The sequence below is a fragment of the Suricata suricatta genome, chromosome 6 (assembly GCF_006229205.1).
Source record: "Suricata suricatta isolate VVHF042 chromosome 6, meerkat_22Aug2017_6uvM2_HiC, whole genome shotgun sequence".
In the NCBI taxonomy this organism is placed as follows: Eukaryota; Metazoa; Chordata; class Mammalia; order Carnivora; family Herpestidae; genus Suricata; species Suricata suricatta.
This window is the reverse complement of record NC_043705.1, coordinates 33,196,837-33,215,990: the sequence shown is the minus strand read 5'-3', so window position 1 is coordinate 33,215,990 and position 19,154 is coordinate 33,196,837. Positions and strand designations below refer to the sequence as shown.

Sequence of the window (19,154 nt, the reverse complement as noted above, 5' to 3'; positions counted from 1 at the left end):
ATACAGACGCCAAATTGCTCTAGAAAAATAGAGAATTCATGGTGAATCACGAATAAACTGGTCCCCATTGCACACTTGTTTAATTATGGGCATCTCTCCTTTGCCTCTGCCTTTACAGAGTCCCCCACCCCTAAATATGTCGGAAATGCCCTGGGGTGCTAACATGTGATAAAAAAAAATAATTCCGTTGAGTGTCCCCCACCATGACAGGACCTGGGCTCCAATGCTTCCACAAAGATGTCCCTTGGGACTAGGGGTCTGTCCCCATTTCCTGTTGCTGTCACAGCGACCACCACCTGGAAATCCTGCAGGCCCCCTGCTGGTAAATTTGGAACACCAGTCACTGAAGCCAGGAACCCTTGTCACCTTCCCACCCAGCAAAGCGAGGCCTGAACACTTGCTGAGGAGTCCCGCAGCAGAATTGTTCAGCCTCTGGTGTACCGGCGGTTGGTGGGAAGGACTTTCTCCCTAAAGCGGTGGTGGCCAGGCAGAGAAGTCATCGCCCCACATCCTGACCCTGCTCCAGAAGTACTGGTCCTCTAAGGTGTAAACAATGCTCCTGTCATCTTTGCAGCTAGCACCCACACCTCAGGGACGGTCATGTGCATGGCCAAGCCATTGTAACTGTAATTCAAAGCCAGTGTCCTGGCAATAGCGCACTCAGCAGGGCCCCCACCTCCACCCCACGGTAAAGTTATTTGAACCCCCATGTGTTATTCCCCTCATAGAGCTATCATTCCTCCATTATCACAGCCATCGTGCCTTTTTTTCTCCAAGGCTGACAGGGCCCTGAGGTGACTGGGTGAGGAAAAGTTCTGATGTCAGCCGGGATTCTATTTGTCACCCCGGTCTGCACTAATGATAACTTTCATGATGGGAACTGCAGCTCCAGTTTAGTTCCTCCCCAGAGGTACCCGTTCCACCGTGCAATCCGTCCTCCGTATGGGACTACCGTCATTTCTGCACATTAGTGAGCAAGATTTTGATATTTCTCAGGAGGTTCGGAAGCCCTGTTAAAATTCAGTGGATATAGGAATGAATGCATTGAGTCGGGGGTGGGAGGGATGCTCGGGTGGCTCAGTCGGTTAAGCGTCCAACTCCTGATCTCTGCTCATGTCATGGTCTCAGGGTTTGTGGTACGGAGCCCTGCGTAGGGCTCTGCACTGACAGTGTGGAGCCTGCTTTGGATCCCTTCCTCTGCCCCTCCTCCATGTACTCTCTCTCAAAATAAAAAAGTAAACAGTTTAAAAAAAAAAAGAAATGAATGTACTGGCGATAGGCATGGCCCACCCCCACTCCAGGAGGTCCAGCACAGGCCACACCTGGTCCTAGAACCCTGCAGTCCTACATCTTATCTGCACCTTTTCCCTCTTCTGCTCTGAAGGGACCCCAAACAGTACATTCCATGAAACCACAAAGATTGAAACCTCCCTTTCCCTCTTCCTATCTCTGCACCAGCAACATACAGATGATTAAATTCACAACACACTTAGCTGGTACTGACGGTTAACTGGGAGTTTCTGAGTGCAATTCAGAATTGATTCAAAGCAGGGATATGTTTTTTTAGTGGTTGCATTTAAATGCTCAAGGCTCCCAGATAGGGCAGGACCTCGCTGAGGAGGCAGGCTGTGATGTACAGGGTGCCAGCATGGTTCCTTAAAATAACATGCATCGTGAATCTTTTCTCCTCACAGAAGTAAAATAGCTTCTTGGGATAAAATAGACAAGTACAGAAAAATATATTGAAGGAAATGATAATCAACTATCATCCACTTCCCACAGATAGCCATGGTTAATATTTTAACATACTTCCTGTGAAATTATTTAGGATAAATTAGTATATTTTAGGAAACATCTAATATAAAAGAATAAAATACATAAAGATATATCAAAAGCAAAGACCGTCTTATACACATGCAATTGATATACACATGTATATGTTGTATAAAATAAGTGCATGTTATTAAGTATAAGTAGATATTAAAAAGTATAAATAAGAATATATAGATATTTTTTGTGAGCATTTCCCCGGATAATTCGAAAAATGCGATTTGTGAGGGCAGCATTTTCTCTTCTGGATGTAGCATAGTTAATTTAAACATTCTCCCTTTGGTTGGTATTAAGGTGGTTTCATTTTTTTATTATCACGACACTGCCTCTCCTATGAGTGAGGGAGAACGTATTCTTTGGAGCAGAATTTCTTTCTCAAGGGTTGTATGTATTTGGCATGTACTAATATATATGGCTGAAATGCATGTCAAATACTTTGTTCTGACTCCGTGCCCAGAAGGTTCCAGCTGTGTGACTGTGCCAAAGAGGAGGCGATGGCATTCAGTGCCCCTTCAAGCTTTAGTGCTCGACAGTTGTTTCTAATATTCCTCTGCCTGACAGTCAATACATAACCTTATCAAATCACTTAACATTGTCCTGCCTCTGTTTACTTACCTGATTAATGAGGATCAGCTCATTGATTTTGTAAACTACACACTATGCAAGGATGAGGTATTAGTTTAACCATCGAATATGGTTATAGAGCTGACACAAATTAACCCTCGCGGTAGCTCAGACAGCAGGTTTTGAATTTAGTATCTGTCATTCATTTTGCATTATTATGTAACTCACCCAACTGACTTAACTTCTCTTTTCCTCAGCTTCCTCATCTTCAAAATGGATGAGAATAGCACTGCCTCATAGGTAAGGATTAGGTAAAATCCTTCAAGTGTGCAGCATGTGCTAGCAACTATTATTGTTGTTACTTATTATTAAGCAGGGAATTTAGACTCAATGCGAAACTGTCACTGGCTTCCTGTTAAATGTTTTTAAAGCATGGGTGGTATTTGTACTTACAAAGTTACAAAGTAACTTTATTCAAAGTGTCAGATCAAATGGGTAAGGTCAGTGTTTTTCAAAATATGTGCCCTGAAGTTAAGCTCTGTCGAGGGTGCCCCAGGAATCTTTGGTGGGGAAATGGGTGGTAATCAGAATGGTAAGAGCAATTGGATCTTCAGAACCCCCAGCACATAGATTTGTGGGTGTTTGTTTGTTTTGTTTTTAATTTTTAAAAAATTTATTTATTTTTTAGAGAGAAAGAGCAAGTAGGAGAGGGTCAGAGAGAGAGAGACAGAATCCAAAGCAGCTCCAGGCTCTGAGCTGTCAGCACAGAGCCCAATGCACGGCTCAAACTCATGAACCACGACATCATGACCTGAGCTGAAGTCGGACACTTGACTGACTCCATAGATCTGTTTTTGTGCCAAGAACTGTAAGCTGATAAACAAAATCATTTCTTCATCTCGGAGGCACAGGTAGACCTCATTTCCCGAGTCCAGTGCAACTAGGCGTTATCATTGGCCATTGTGGGCCACATGGTGCCTGTCTGAACTACCGCCAACTGCAGCATGAAGGAAGCCTTAGGCAATATGTAAACAAAAGGGTGTGCTGTGTTCCAATAAAACATCACCAAACTTTGCTGTAGTTTGCCAACCCTTGGACTAGAGCGTGGGGAGCAAGGGAGAGTTATACCAGGTGGTCGGATGGCAGAACTTGTCAGATAGGAAAGACCTTGTGGACCCTAGTGTGAAGTGTAGCTTTTATGCTCAGAGCAGGAAGGAAGGGTTCAGAGGGTTGTAGAAAGAGGTATAGCATATTATATATAAACCCAGTCCCCAGCAGATGAGTGTTTCAGCTCTCAATCACCACGTGAACCACTGGCCCCATTTAATTAGTCTTGTGTGAATTTCCTAAGGAAATTCAAAGCAAAATCCTGATCAAGTTGGTAACTTCAAGAGAAGACTACCAGGCTGGCTCCAGGAAACTTCACAAAGTGGCATAAAGTTGCCTCCGCTTTAGCACTAATCCTAGGTAGGATCAGAGTCCCCGAATCTCAGTCCCCCCACCCCTCTCTTCCTGTCAGAATCAACTAAATTCATGTGATTAGCATACTAAGTCAGAAGCCCAACTAAGTAACCATCAACAAAAAACATTGGGATGGGTAAGCAGCCTATTCACTCCCCAAAGACATAAGTACACTTACATAATATAACAACGATCACAGTGGTTAGCATTTATTAACAAGGTGCCAGGCATGGTATAAAGCACTTTATATGATTACCTAGTTTAATCCTCACAAGATGCCTATTTGGTAGAAACTGTGGTTAAGCCCCTTTCACAGAGAAAGTCAGAGGTTCTGTAACTTGTAAGATGACAAAGCCAGTAAGTGTTAGAGACAGGAGCTGAACCCACATGGTGTGAACCAGAAGCTGGACACTTAACCACTACCGCATGCTGTCCTGTGGAAGGCAGACACTTTCGGAAAGTTGCTAGTGAATATCTATCTATTCCATGGGGGAAAGGAAGGCAGGGAAATCCAATTTTACGGTCATCAGGCTAACATGGCCTGAGTCATTCATCTCACTTAAGAACAGCATTGCCAGCAAGCCCTCAGCTCACAGGGGTTTACAACACTCTATCCACCTCTCCCCTACAGAATTCCCAAATCATGTTATCTCCTGGGTGGGCTTGGAGGAAGTACTGCTGAGGTTTGCTTTACCAACTCTCTTTTTTCTCTGTCTCATCTTACCACTCTTTCTGCCCCTTTAGATGACTTTATATCCATTTTATGTGAGTTTCATAATTAAGCTCTGAGAGTAATTCCCTTGCCCACCCCCCACGCCCCCAGCATCAGGGAGTCTGCAATACAATTAATCTCCGCACCTAGTAAGATTGCAAAATGCTTCAGACTCCTTATTTGTATCTCCATGGGGGCGTGGGGGGCCACATCTGGAATGTAATCATCAGTAAAAAACAGTTTGTCACATTAAGTAATGAAAATCCTACCCTTCTACTGTATAGACGAGGGCTCCTCCTCAAGGACTGGAAATACTACACTTGCTTAGGTATGCTCCGGAGTTCACTGAGGAGAGTGGATTAGCATTTGAACTGCATTAAAAAGGTAGACAGAAACGAAGGTTCTGCTTGAATAGACACGACTAAGTCCACATTATCTGTGAATTACATTCCCAAGAACAAATCACATCTTAGGTCCACCCAAAGAACAAGCAAAGTGAAAGCACATGGGAGGAACAGAGAGCTGACACCGTCCGTGCGGTCCTGCAGAGAGACAGGTGCAGAGGATGCAGGAGTGCCCACGGGTCAGCCCCAGATACACAGCCGTTCCGAGCGCCACGAGAGCTTGTACATATCCAGACAAGTCTCACGCGTACCTCTGAGACAAGGCTTTACCCAGTAATTAGCGTGCCATACAGGTTTAATAAAAGTTGTTTTTTCAAAGTGGTGCTTTGAACACGAGTTATCATATGGGAGTTTAGAAGTTAGTCAAAGAAGTCTCGACAAGCAGATCCCTTAAACTGAGACTTCCCTTGGCCCTGCCTTCTCTTGATCATAATCTGGATGAACTTTAACTTCTCACCTCGAATGGAACATATATCTGTACAAAACAAACAGCAATGGCATAACTCTTGTGCTTGATTATGTCAGCTGATTTATAACACTGTGTCAACCTTCCAAAGAAAACAGAAAGCATGTGCTGGTGTCAAGAACTTTTTTCACTTTGGTTATTGTTCTGGATATCTAATTCATCTGATATAAACTTCACCGTTTAAAAAAACACAACTCACTGGGTTTTAGGATCTTCTTAATTTTGTACATCCCCACTACCTCATTCCAGAGCTTTTCCGTCACTCCAACAATAAACTCTATACCTTTTAGCAGTCACTCCCCACTCCCTCCTTCCCCAACTCCCGGGCAACCACTAATCAACTTTCTGTTTTCATGAATTTGACTCTTCTGGACATTTAATACAAATGGAATTCTATACCATGTGACTTTTTGTGTCTGTCTTCTTTTACTGAAATAATGTGATCTACACTTGTTGTATAGCATGTATCAATCAGTAGTTCATTCTTTTTTATGGTTGGATAATGTTCTTTTGTATGGATATTCTTTTGTTATGCATTTATCAGTTGACGAACATTTAGGTCATTTCTATTTTTTGGCTATTAAGAATAATACTGTTAAGAATATGCACGTATAAGTTTTTTCTGTGGATAAATGTCTTTGTTTCTCCTCGGATTATACTTGGGAGTAGAATTGTTGGATCACATGGGAGCTCTGTGTTTAACTCTGAGGAACTACGGTGACTGCACCATTTTACAATCCCATCAGCAATATATGAGAGTTCCAATTTCTCCACATCCTTACCTACACTTATTTTTTCCCATTTTTTAAAATCATAGCTATCTTAGTGAGTAGGAAGTGATACCTCATGTGTTTTTTACTTGCATTTCCCTAGTGACTAATGATGTTGAGCATCTTTTATTTTGTTTATTGACCCTTGTCTTCTTTCAAAAACTATCTATTCAAATCATTTGCCCGTTTTTTAAAGCATATGGTTGTCTTTTCATTATTGAGTAGCAAAAGTTCATTATATGATCTGGGTCTAGACCCTTATGATTTGCAAATATTTCTTCCATTCTGTGCATTGTCTTTTCATTTTCTTTATAATGTCCTTTGAAGCAGAAAAGATTTTGATTTTGATATAGTCCAGGTTGCCAATTTTTCCTTGTTTGTGCCTTTGGTGTCATTCCTAAGAAACCATTACCTAATCCAAGGTTACAGAAATGTATACCTATGTTACTGTTTCAGCTCTTATATTCAAGTCTTTGATCTATTTTGAGTTCATTTTTGTATGTGTGTGTTAAGAATCCCACTTCATTTTTCTGGCTATCTACTTCCTCCAGCACCATTTGTTGAAAATATTAATCTTTCTTCATTGAATAGTCATGAATTCTTGGCAAATATCAGTTGACAACAGACACGTGGGTTTCCAGACTCTCGGTTCTTTTCCATTGACCTATATGTCTAGACTTATGTCAGTACCCCACTATCTTGATTACCATAGCTTTGTGGTATGGTTTGAAATTAGAAATTTGGAGTCCTCCAAATTTACCCTTCTTTTTAGAGATTATTTTGCTGTTTGGGGTCAATAACCTCTTAAAACATCAAGTTAACTGTCTAAGGGAAGATGCTTTCAAAAAGGCACTGTGCCCTCTGTTTGGTTTGTAGTAGGTATTTTTGAAAATCCTTGTTGTATGGAATAGATTAACTTCATCTCTGTTCATACCCTGAATGCCAAAGTCACTTGTTTGGAACCTCTCCTTACCCCTTTCTCCTTTCTAAGAAAACAACTCTTTCATTCATATTCTGTAAATATATCTGTGGGAATACCTGGAATTATATTTATTCATTTCTGTGTCTGTTTCCCCCATTAGACTATAAGCCCATAAGCAACTAGTATCACACCTAATTCATCTATGGGTCCCCAAAGTCATGCCCTGAGTCGATGACCAATATGTGTTTGTTGGAAGGAAAGAAGGCAATAATTAAAGAAGGGGAGACGGGTGGGAAGGTAAGAGAGAAGGTAAAATAAGAGCAAAAGAGAAAAGAAACAGCTAACATTTACTGTTTATAATGTTCTACACATAATTTTAAGAGGCATTATCTCATGCATCCTCATAGCAAGCTTTCAAGCACTCTTATAATACCCATTTTACAGTTAAAGATAGTAAGACAAATAATTAAATAATTTGCCTAAAATTATACAACTAGCAAGTAGCCTAAGCAGCCCGGCTCCTTGGTAGTTTTCTTAAAAAACACATCATGCTACCTGTCAACTGAACACCAAAATAAAGATCCCTGGGCTCTACATTTAGAGATTGGTTCAGAAGGTTTGAGGTGGTCCCCCGTTATCTGTACTTTAAACAAATTACCAAATGGTTTCATGGACAACTCCACTGGAAACCAGCATGATAAAGGATGCCCAAATAAAACACCATGGAGGATCAAAGCAGGGACAACTTTGGTGAGATGTCATACTTGGAAGGAAGAGCTAGGAAGAGTAAGAGACACCTGGATACTAGTAAAGATAAGGGGGGGCGGGTGTAGGGAGGAAAAACAAGCTGTTTGTAGTCTAACCAAGAAGGAGAACAGACTAAGCAATGAATACCACTTCAGCCACTGGCTCCCAGTTGGCCCTGTCTGTGACTGTGTTGCATACAATGCATGTACCTTCTACCAAGTCCGTGTCATGCCTAAAGTCTACTTCAGAATATCCTATGGGTAAATGAATGAACCGTAAAAACAAGAGAAACCACTAACATGTACTTATTGTTTATCATTACCAGGCTAAATTCTCAGTGTTTTGTATATAAGAACTCACTTAGTCTTCACAACATTCCTGAGGCTAGTAGTATTGTCTTCCCTCAGGATACAGGTAAGGACTCTGAGGCACACAGAGGTGAAGAGACTTATCAAGGTCACATAGGTAACAAAAGGAGAACCAGATTCAAACCCAGGCAGCTTTGCCCCAGACCTGATATCTTAACCACTCTGCTGCTTCTAGAAGGAAGATAAAAGAACAAAGGATGAGGCCCATTATTGTTGTAATTCAGAAAAGCTGCTTGGAGCAAATTCTCAGTTGAGCAAAATGAACACACAAACTCTTCTCTTTTTTTAAAGTTTTTATTTATTTTCAACAGAGAGAGAGAGAAACAGTGTAAGCAGGGGAGGGTCAGAGAGAGAGGGAGACACAGAATCTGAAGACAGGCTCCAGGTTCTGAGCTAGCTGTCAGCACAGAGCCAGACACAGGGCTCAAACCCATGAACCATGAGATCATGACCTGATTCGATGTTGGACACTCAACCAACTGAGCCACCTAGGCGCCCCACACACAAATCCTTCTGAACACCCTGTTGTTGGCCCAGCTCCAATAAATGTGTGAGGAATACTTTGAGGACTTTAAGGACACTTGGCTCCCTCCCCCCAGAGGCTGCAGATGCCAACATCAGCTGGCTAGCCATTTGTAACCCCAGTAGTTGAGGGTGTAGTGTAGGAAAGGGTCCCGAAGCCAAAACCCAAACCCAGTTTTCTGCCACTTCACTCAGTGCTTTGTCTACTGTGTTACACAAACTTTGCTGGTGAAGTGAAAGGGTGTTTGGTAGCATGGATATAAGTAAACAAATGAATTTGTGGGTTGACACATCTCTAGCAATAAATTCATAAAAAGTAAATATAGACATCTGAAGATTATATATCACTGTGTAGAGAACTCAACTAGGAGTTAGGAAAGCTTGCATGTTCATTTTGGTTTCTCGGCAAATCAATGAGACTACAGACAATCATTCCATTTCTTTGTGCTTTTCATTCTTTTAGCTATAGAATTTTGCTGGTTAAAGAGCATGAGATCAACCTCCTTGCTTTTAAATGTATTTCCTTATTTGAGCATGCTCAATTGGCTTTGGAAAATCTATGGTTCTCTTGGGTTTCATAACGATCAGATCCCACAGGCATATGTAACTTGTGTCATTTATAGAATTATAGGACCCCCAAGCTGTGGGGAGCCTGATAAATCATATAGTGAAAATGTCCAGGTAGTGGCTGAATTTCTTTTACAGAAACTCCAGCAGGTGTTCAATGAGCCTTAATTTGCAATACATCAAAAAAGAGGAAAGTGGTTTGTTTAAAGAAACCTAATGTAGTGTGTGTGTGTGTGTGTGTGTGTGTGTGTGTGTGTGTGTCCTCTCTAATTGCAGTATGCCTCTGTGTTCTTTTCACTTTCTGCAGAGATTGTCATTTGTTGCTTTCTTTACATTGCCAGTCCCTGGCAGGGTTCGGTGACAATAATCATGTAATATAGCAGCACTTATGAAATGTCAGAGTTTATGGCTTGTTTAGAGTAGTTTGTTTAATCTGCATGTGATTGTTGCAAAACAAATGCTGTTTTATTTTTCAGAGAAAGAAACTAAAATTCAGAGAGGTTAGGTAACTTGCCTGAAGACACATGTCTACTAAGAGGTAGAGTCTCAAGTCTATTTCAGACTGAGCTGGAGCTATTAATAACTAAATAAATGTTTACTGAATCCCAATTAATGATATCCCTATCAACATCATGCCTTATTTCCCTGAAATGGATGAAAGAGAAATATAAAGCTTATATATATAAAACATTAGCAATGTTTGTGTAAGAGTTGGGATTTAATTCAACTATGGGATTGATTTTTTTATATTAGCAGAGGTTTTTCTTCAGTTCTCTGGTTTGAGTTTCAAAAACAAGAAGATATTAAAATATTTTAGTACATACTTCACTAGACCATAGTTACAGAAACTGTATTTAGGTTAATATATTGTCAAGTCTGCTATAAATAAAGCAATAAAATATAAGGCTACATTGAATGGAAAGCAGGGTAATAATTTAGGCTGTCCTAAAGAGGAACTAAGTAAAATATTTCTTTTGGAGGATTACCTGAGGATTTTTTTTCTTTTAAAGCATGACCTAAAATAGAGAAGCAATTCTATGTTAAATAAAAATGAGAATTTGAGGCAGAATGGGCTGAGGTTGATATTCTCACTTATGCACATGTATTTTAAAGAAACAGTTTGACCATCTCGCCTAGTTAATCATTAACAGGAAACTGTAGCCAAACTCTTGAAGCAGGTAAAGTTTATTTTTAGACATCCAACTGGCTTCTGTCTCTGGCCTCCCCTTCTCTTTTAGGGTCACCCTAGATGCCCAGTAACCTGAGCCCCGTGTCTTTGTTCCAGCAGGAGCAGCACCCATGTTTTAGACCTTGACTTTTTATGTCAGGCTCATTTCAGAGGCAAGTGTTAAAGAGCTCATTCCAACTGGCTGAGGTGAAGAAGGAGAAGAAGGAGGAGAAAGAGAAGGAGAAGCACAAGAAGAGGAAAAGGAGGAAGAGGAAGAAGAAGGAGAAAGAAATAGAAGAAGGAGGAGGAGGGGAAGGAGGAGGAGGAAGAGAGTGAAGAGAGAGGAGAAGTAGTCATGGGGGGAGGGGAGGAGAAGAGAAGAGAAAACAGAAGAATTGGGAGGGGGAGAAGGGAGAGAAATACTTCACAGTGGTGCAAAGATATAGACACAAAGGTGTTCCTTGCAGCATGGCTTCCAATAGTGAAAAGTTGGAAACAAATACTCATCAACAAGGGAAGGTTTAAATCAATTATAATCAAGCCAACAATAGATACCTGTGCTGCTATTACCTGAAAATATTGACATGGAAGGATGTCCAAGAACATTTGATGAATAAAGTGAGAAATATGCATAATAAAATCCACTTAAAAATTACATGTGTGTATAAATCCATAGACACAAAGGTTCTGAAAGGATGCACACTGACTCTTCAAAATAGTTATATGTGCAAAATGGGATTGTGTGGAGGAGAGGGTTTTCACTTTTTACTTTATGCATTTCTCTCATTTTATGGTCGGATTTTAAAAATAAGCATGTATATCTTAGCATGTATTATCTTAAAGGGTTTTTTAATACAGAAGTAGTATCTACAAATATGTTTGATTTTTCTAATGCTATCTGCACACCAATAACCAGGTTTCTTGGAAGCTCCCGATCTTCCTTCTATTTTCCCCTTTGTCACCCCTCACTGCTCTCCATTTGCTCTCTAGAGTGATCTAGTCAGGACATGTAGCCATACTAGGCAATATTTATAATAATAATTTTTTTAAACCCTGATTTACAAGGCACATGTGGAATATACTACCAGAATATTCATTTAGTAACCTATTTTTTTTCAGTTTATCCCTCACTCGTTCCAGAGAGGACTTATTATTTTATAATAAAAATAAATTTAGATAGGTAGGAAGAGCTCATAATGGAATACAAATAAGCAATTAGAAACTGATCAAAGAGGCTCTGTTGGTGTGATGAACAGAAGCACATGGGGTGAAATCACGGAGAGGTAAAATAGAATTGAAAATCAGGACCAAGGAAAGAGGAATAAAAATATGCTGGACATCATTCAACAACTATTTGCTGATGGTAATTATAGGGATGGAAAACCCATCAGGCCTATGGAGCTAAAATTAATCAGCAAGTATTCACAGAGTGCCTCCTGCTTCTATTACTGGTTCTGGCTTCCTGCCTGCCCAGTGCCCAGGCTGGAGACATTTGCATGACATTCAGATTGTCAAGATAGAAGCAGCAAAAGAGGCAGACAGAGGCTCACAGCAGCTTTCTCTATACTTTTGTGTTAGAATCATCGTCAAACGAGACAAATGCCTTCTGTGAAAGATTATGAAACTAGCTTCAAAGTTGTAAATATCACTATATCACCTGAAAAGGGCCCAATTAAGTAGAAAAGTACTATCTCTGTAAAGCAATAGTCAATTCATGTGTGTACTACTTAAAAATGTTCAAGTACAAATCTGCATTTTTTTTCTATTAAATTCAAGAAGGGAAATCAGTAAGAAGCACAACAGCTCTGCTTAACTTTCAGCATTCTTTCCATTGCTGACAAACATTTTAGTCACTACTAATTCCCTGAAAATATAAAAGATGATGTTTATATCACTGGTAATAGTTTGATAAATAGCTATTGTAGTGGGCATCTCTCATCTCACTCTTTCTCTCTTGCTCTTTCTCTCTCTCTCTCTCTCTCTCTCTCTCATTCTCCCCCCCTCCCCACTCTTAAATGTCAGTGGGGAGAACTGAACCAAGGCTTTGCCAATCAGTCTGTACATCCCTTATATCACTCATAGGTATTGGTGCAGGGATGAGTATGTGACCAAACTACACTAATGAACCCTCTTTCAGCAGCATGCACTAAAATTAGTAGAAAAGAATTCTTTTTCTATTGAAGTTATTAAGCTGGTAAGACGTTTGAAATCCGGGTTCTGTAGGCTATCAGGTGGAGAAAGCCTTCTCAGGAATAAAGCCAAAACAAAGGACAGTAAATCTAAGAGAGAGTCCATACCGTTTGACATCATTTGAGCCCCAGCCATGCCTGAAACTAACAACTCTAGATTTTTAAGGAAATCAATAAACTTTTTGTTGCTTTCACATTTGGGTTTCTTTTAAATACGCCAAAACCCCATCCAGCTAGAACACTAATGACAAGCTTTATTTATAATTATTGCTTCCATCAGAATTAACCAAATTACCTGGAGGAGACCCTTCATAATTCAAGTGAGTCATGCTTATGCACTCCCTGATTACCATTTCCACATCCACACCTACCTCCCTACCCTTAAACACCCAGATGACCTTGTGATGCATATGTAGTACTCTATGCATCTATCACAATTTCTACATTGCTTATACAAGTCTGCATTGAGAATGACTTATTACTGTATCTATCTCCATTTCCTCCTAAGTAGATACTGTATCTTATTTTTATATACCTCCTGCCTTACACTGGGGCCTAATACACAGTAGTTGCTATTTTGTTGAAGGAACTGTATTTTGCTGAAGAAATGAATGAATGGGAAAGAAAATTGGTTCAGAAAGTCCTTCTATTAATAATGATTCCATGAATTGAAACGATCAATTGAATTGAATAATGATTCCATGAATTGAAACCATCAACCAGGTAGATAGGGAAGACCCAAAGAAACCAAATTGCTATATCCAAATTGAACCCTCAAAATGTCAGTCATTGGTAGCTGTTTAGTTGAGAATTTTTTCTTTTTCTGGTCAACAGCATTGGTGAATGGGAAGAGGTAGTCCTTTCTTTTACGAAAGCATTTAGTATTTTAAAAATTCCATAAAATTTCATAACCCCTCTTGTAAAATATTATAACCAAAACATTCAACCTGTAATGTGGAGTATAGGCTGTTAGTTATAGGGGTAGCAAGCAGTGAGAGCAACCATAGCCAGAAACTTACTGTCACCTAGTAGGCAGTACAGGAGGGTGCTTTAGGGTCGTATCCTTATTTATGACATAGCAAAGAAAAACTGGGAACAAGGTCATGAGAAGCACAAAAGAGGCAACACTATCAGTACAGCACGGGGTAATTGGGTGAGTGTTTTGTAACTAAAATGAACATATGCTAAGAAAGAAAACTTCTACCGAACCTTATGTAGGCAAAAATTGTAACATAATGTCTAGATAAGTAAGAACTTCTGAGTATGTGAGTTCCAGTTATGGCATGTTACTGACCTTTGGGGTTTCCCCTCCCCACTCCCGCTGTAAAGCAATCAAACCTAACTTTCTCTATGTGCTTCATAGATATTAAATGCTAGAACTGCCTGTCTTTCCTTTCCTCCTTCTACATGCAGCTCCCGACTTCTTTTCTCAGGTACAGCTTTCTATGCACTCTCTTCCTTCAACCCTTGAGCCTTCTTAGTCTTCACCACATGGCCTTCCTTTAGCAAGGCAGCTGCTAGTCTTCCACGGAGCTACTGAATGACTGCCTGCCTTTGGCCTCCAGAATGCTCCCCCTGTTCAATAGTAGCTTCCTACCACCACTGTCACCACTCACTACAAATTTCCATCTTTCCTTGAATCTAGGCACCTGCCTCCTCACTGTTCTCCCTGCTTCCTCTCAGCTCCTACCACTCAGGCTCCACATTACAGGTGGAGTGATCTTTTCAAATAGTAAATTATGTCCATTAGCACACCAATACATGTTTAACAACAGCTGTCAGGGCAAGGGGTGGGAGGGAGTATCTATATGTCTATCTATTATAATTTTGCTGATATAAAGGATGTGTAGCACACAATTTACAAAAGTAACAAAAGTAACACTCTTTATCGTAAATTCTGTATCGCCCACTGATTATCACAGAATGGTTTCAGTGACTTTTGCCAAACTCTTGCAGTCATTGTCAACCTACAGTTGGAATTCAACCACGCTTGGCAAAAGCAGACCATGAATAAATATTTTATTAAAATCCAGTTCGGCAAAGAAGTCACTCACGTCACTGAAATTCAAACATGAAGGCTGGTTGATGTTTTTTACATTAACAAGAAAGATGAAAGAGAAACAACAAAGATGTGTATTGGGACAATACTCATTTGTCCATGATGCGAATGACTACTTTGTTGATCAGTTTCAACTACTAGGAAAATATTTCTTTAATTTTTTGCATTTCCATAAACACAGTTTTAAATTTAATCTTTATTATTAAAAGTTCTTCTATCGGTTTCTCAAGTTTAGACAATCAACAAAATAAGTCAAGCTCTGATTTATAGTTTTTCCTCTCCTGTAAGTACTCCACCATGGCTGATTTCAAACTACCAAAATAATGTTTCTACATGCAGAGGTGGAGGAGTTATGTTGTATCCTTCCACTATATAGTACATTCATTTTAAAGAACAGAGGGAGATGATTTGAAAGCATAGATAGTAGCAAAATGTAGTAAAATAATTACAAGATAAAGTTTTGAGCATTTATCATCTTTATTTTTAGCATATTTAATTGTAAGCATATAAATAGTTTCATTTTTATTGTTGGTTGTGAGTAACAAGTGAATGAAAAAAATTCTGAAAATTTAACAGTCAGCTCTCGCAAGCTCACGCAGCTGGTCCAGCTGAATTGTCACTCCTCTACTTGAACTTTTGAGCTGCCCATTGCACAGATTATCTGGGGAATGTCTGAAGAGAAGCAATGACAATTTTTCAATAAAAGTTTGTCATTGTTTTTTTGTGATGAGTTGGTGATGCAAAAATTCTACAAGTCTCTCCCTGTTTTCTGAACCAAACTTGATGTTTAAAGACCCTTTTTGGTACGCATTATTCCATCGGAGCCTTACTGATTTCCTAGGAGATGACATGTAGGGTAGATATTATTATTCTTCCTGTACAGATAGAAAAATAAGCAACAAAGGAGCAAACAACTGGCCTCAGCAGAACAGGATTTCAAACCCAGGTCTTATATTGAAAATTGAACAGGGGGCTAGAGAAAATTTAATTGAATAATACCGAGATCAAATTTTTTTGAAAATGTAACAAATGTCCTTTGTAACACTCCAGAGTCTGTTATCAAATACATTCATATCTTGTTAAGAGATTGTTATACCAAGGGTGTTTTGATGTTTTAAGCTCCACAATGTCTGAATTAGCTTAAAAACAAAACAACCCAGCATGACCTAGTACCTAAATAACATGTAAGCACCAAAATGGAAATGTAGGTTCTCAAAAATTCACTGATGGATTCCACCTAGAAGTGGAGCAAATTGAAACAATCTCTACCAAAGGAACATGGGACAGAAAAGGAGATTAAATCAGAAGAGGAAGAAAGCTAATGACATAATGGCCAGCCACAAATGCCACAAATGCAAAACAAACTACATAATATTTGTTATAATCATTCAGTGTGCTTGAGCTAATGTCTCCAAACTCAAAAAACATAAGATTCTTGCTTATTTCAACATCTCCCTCATTTATCTACCAATATTTACCTCATCCTTGAATCAGGTGCTACCTAAACTAAGTTCTCCCAGCATAAAGAACATAGATTTAACAGGATATCCATAGAGCATGTCATGCCTATGAGCACAAATTGTGATATTTTAGGTTGTTTATGATGAAATCACTGAAAGCATTATGAGAAGTAGCAAAACACCAGGGATGCTGGCAATAATTTAGCATTTTCCAGTTCATGTGGGAATGTTAATTCCAATTACAAAGAGAAGTACCAAAGTGGAATTCATTATGATTAAGAACTTGCTGTACTGTGAATTGTTTATAACTGACATGTCTGGTGTAAAATTCAAATACTGAGGCAAAAAGAGATGAGACATTTAAAGCTTAGGTGACTTTTCTCTTGCACCTCTTACCTTGTAACATTAAATAAGAATAGACCTATTACTGTAAGAAAAGTCAAAATATTATATAAAGAAGCATCTAATAGCTATGATAGCTACAGAAATAATTTTTTAAAGTTCTGACAACCCACAGAAGTTGCTTGTGTTGGCTTCATATAAAATTAACATATGCAAAAATCATATTCAAAATTGTTAATACATATAAACATGATAAGTATTTATTTGATGCTAAATTACATTTACTATTATAGATTTAAAGTGTGTGTGTGTGTGTGTGTGTGTGTGTGTGTGTGTGTGTGTGTGTTGGGGTAGGGGAGAAGAGACAGAATAAGTGGAAAATGGAGCCATGACCATCATGGGCTGTAGGAGGTATCCTTATGTAAAAGGAAATATATGGCAGAGGTGGGAATGGATGTTGTATATGCCATGCCCTTTCTTCAACAGGATGGATTCCTCTTAATTGACACTACTCAATTCATTTATCTCAGCTAATTCAAGTCCTCCATTCTCCCTGGAAAACATACTGACTGATGCCTAGGGAATGCTAACACTGGAGCCCAGGTTCATTCTTGTCCTCCACACACTTCTGCTCCCACCAGGTAAGCTATATGTGTACCAAAAGCTCCTTCTATTTTTCCCCCCAAAACATGTTTATTCCATTTGTGCTTTTTACTATAATTAGTTAACTTAAATAATTCATTAAATGATGACCTCAGATTAAAAAATATAGTTGTTCTAGAAAATCTAAATGGAAAGATGGTATATAAACAATCACTGTCAATTCAGGTGGGTGCAAGACAATTTTAACAGATTGGGGTGAGGTCAGAGGGGATAAATCCTACAAATTTAGAAACCTCCACTCATATATATTGGTAAGCACTTTTAATTTCTTGCTCCAGTTTGGAAACTGAGGAAATTAGGAATATACATATTAATAACAATTACTGCTGATGATGAAACACTTAATATGTCCCAGGAATTAGACTAAGCACTTCACATATATGGAACTCATCTAATCTTTCTAGTAAGTTGGTTTACTACTATTATCATCCCCATTGTATAAATGATGGAAACTGGGGCACAAAGAATTAGATTGCCCAAGGTTATATTCATCACAGTGGTGGAGGTTAGCCAGACAGTCTTACTTGTAACTGCTGTGTTGTACTGATGCAATGTGGGTACATTTTATACGCAAATGAAGACATGGAACTCCAGTCAGTGGGCTCACAAAAGCTCTCACCAAAGAAGTATGACATACATGTTCAATTTTAGGTTTTAAAGCTTAACATTTGCAAGGATGAGTTTTAAAAAATAATTTCTCTGCTTTAACTGACTTTTTAGTTTAATGAAATACTAGTCTAATGGCTTTAGCTCAAAGGCTTTGCCTTTGAGAAATGGGCAGGTGCAAGCTAATGGTCTTAAATATCAGAATGGGAGGTGGGATCTCTATACAATGGAAGGGAACTATTGTTGACACTTGAGCAGGAACAGGGCATCATTTAATATTCTGGAAGGGTAATCCAGGAATCAGGCTTGGATTATTTCAGTGAGAATGGGAATGATAAAAAAAATGCACAGAATGGTCAATAAACGTTAGACACAAAGCTTAACAATTCTAACTGTGAAAACAGATACTAGGTTAGTCCACAGTTTATGGGTGCTTTCAGATGATTGTGAAAATCTAAAGAATGCAGAATTTTTCTATGAAATTAAAAAATTAGCAGCCATATTTAAACTGCTGAAAATTTCACTTTTGCCCAATTGAAAGGGTTTTCAATAGCAATTTTTAACTTAAAACAATGTCCTTTTCCATTTCAAGATGAGAATCTGCTGGACCTACAGACAAAATGAAGGGGGAGAAAGTTAAAGAGGAACTCCTGTACAATAGAGTATTATTTAAAAACAGAATACCTAACCCGAATTTAGAGAGGTAAGAGATGAAGTGTATTTTTTTTAGAGCAGAGATTCAATTATGAAATCAGTTTATGGAATGTGGAGAAGTATTCTATTAGATAACTGTTACTGTGTCATCACATATATGTATATGTATATATGTGTGTATTTATATATGTATATATACAAATTCTTTTATTTTGATAAGGTATTCATATACACAATTCCTAGTATAACTTTTAAACAGATGTATTAGGATAATCATATTGGTATGAGTTGAACACACTTTAAAAACATGTATATTAAATTGGGGTGTTGGATTTTTTTCCCCATGAAATTGTTCTTTTGGGGACCCAATCCATGCAAGACACCTTAATTTTAGTAACTGAGGCTTGTAAGGTAGAAAAACTGGCTAAGTATGCAAAATAGAGTTCTTGAAGTAAATTATGTGTCCGCTTGAGCACTCATGTCAAGGACCTCCCTCTAGTAGACTTGTGCCAAGGGTAAAGAAAAGAGGAGTCGTCTCTTCTGGATCCTGATGGGGTTTCTGTTAACAACTGGGTTGCTTGGGACCCTTGATAAAAATTCAACGTGTTGAGGGTTCTATGTTGGCAAAGGTTTTGGTTCCTTTTTCTTTTCTGAGGTAGAGAGCAGCTCTTACTTTTCCA

General features: G+C 38.9%; 1 long non-coding RNA gene across 1 annotated transcript in view; it reads left to right on the top strand.

The window, feature by feature from the left end:
- The window catches only part of LOC115294341, a 41,683-nt gene extending 31,038 nt beyond the window's left edge, over positions 1-10,645 (top strand). Inside the window, exons 2-3 of the long non-coding RNA XR_003909822.1 lie at positions 2,652-2,694; positions 10,622-10,645. This is a non-coding gene — a long non-coding RNA (uncharacterized LOC115294341). The remainder of the gene's footprint in view (positions 1-2,651; positions 2,695-10,621) is intronic.
- The last annotated feature ends 8,509 nt before the right edge of the window (positions 10,646-19,154 follow it).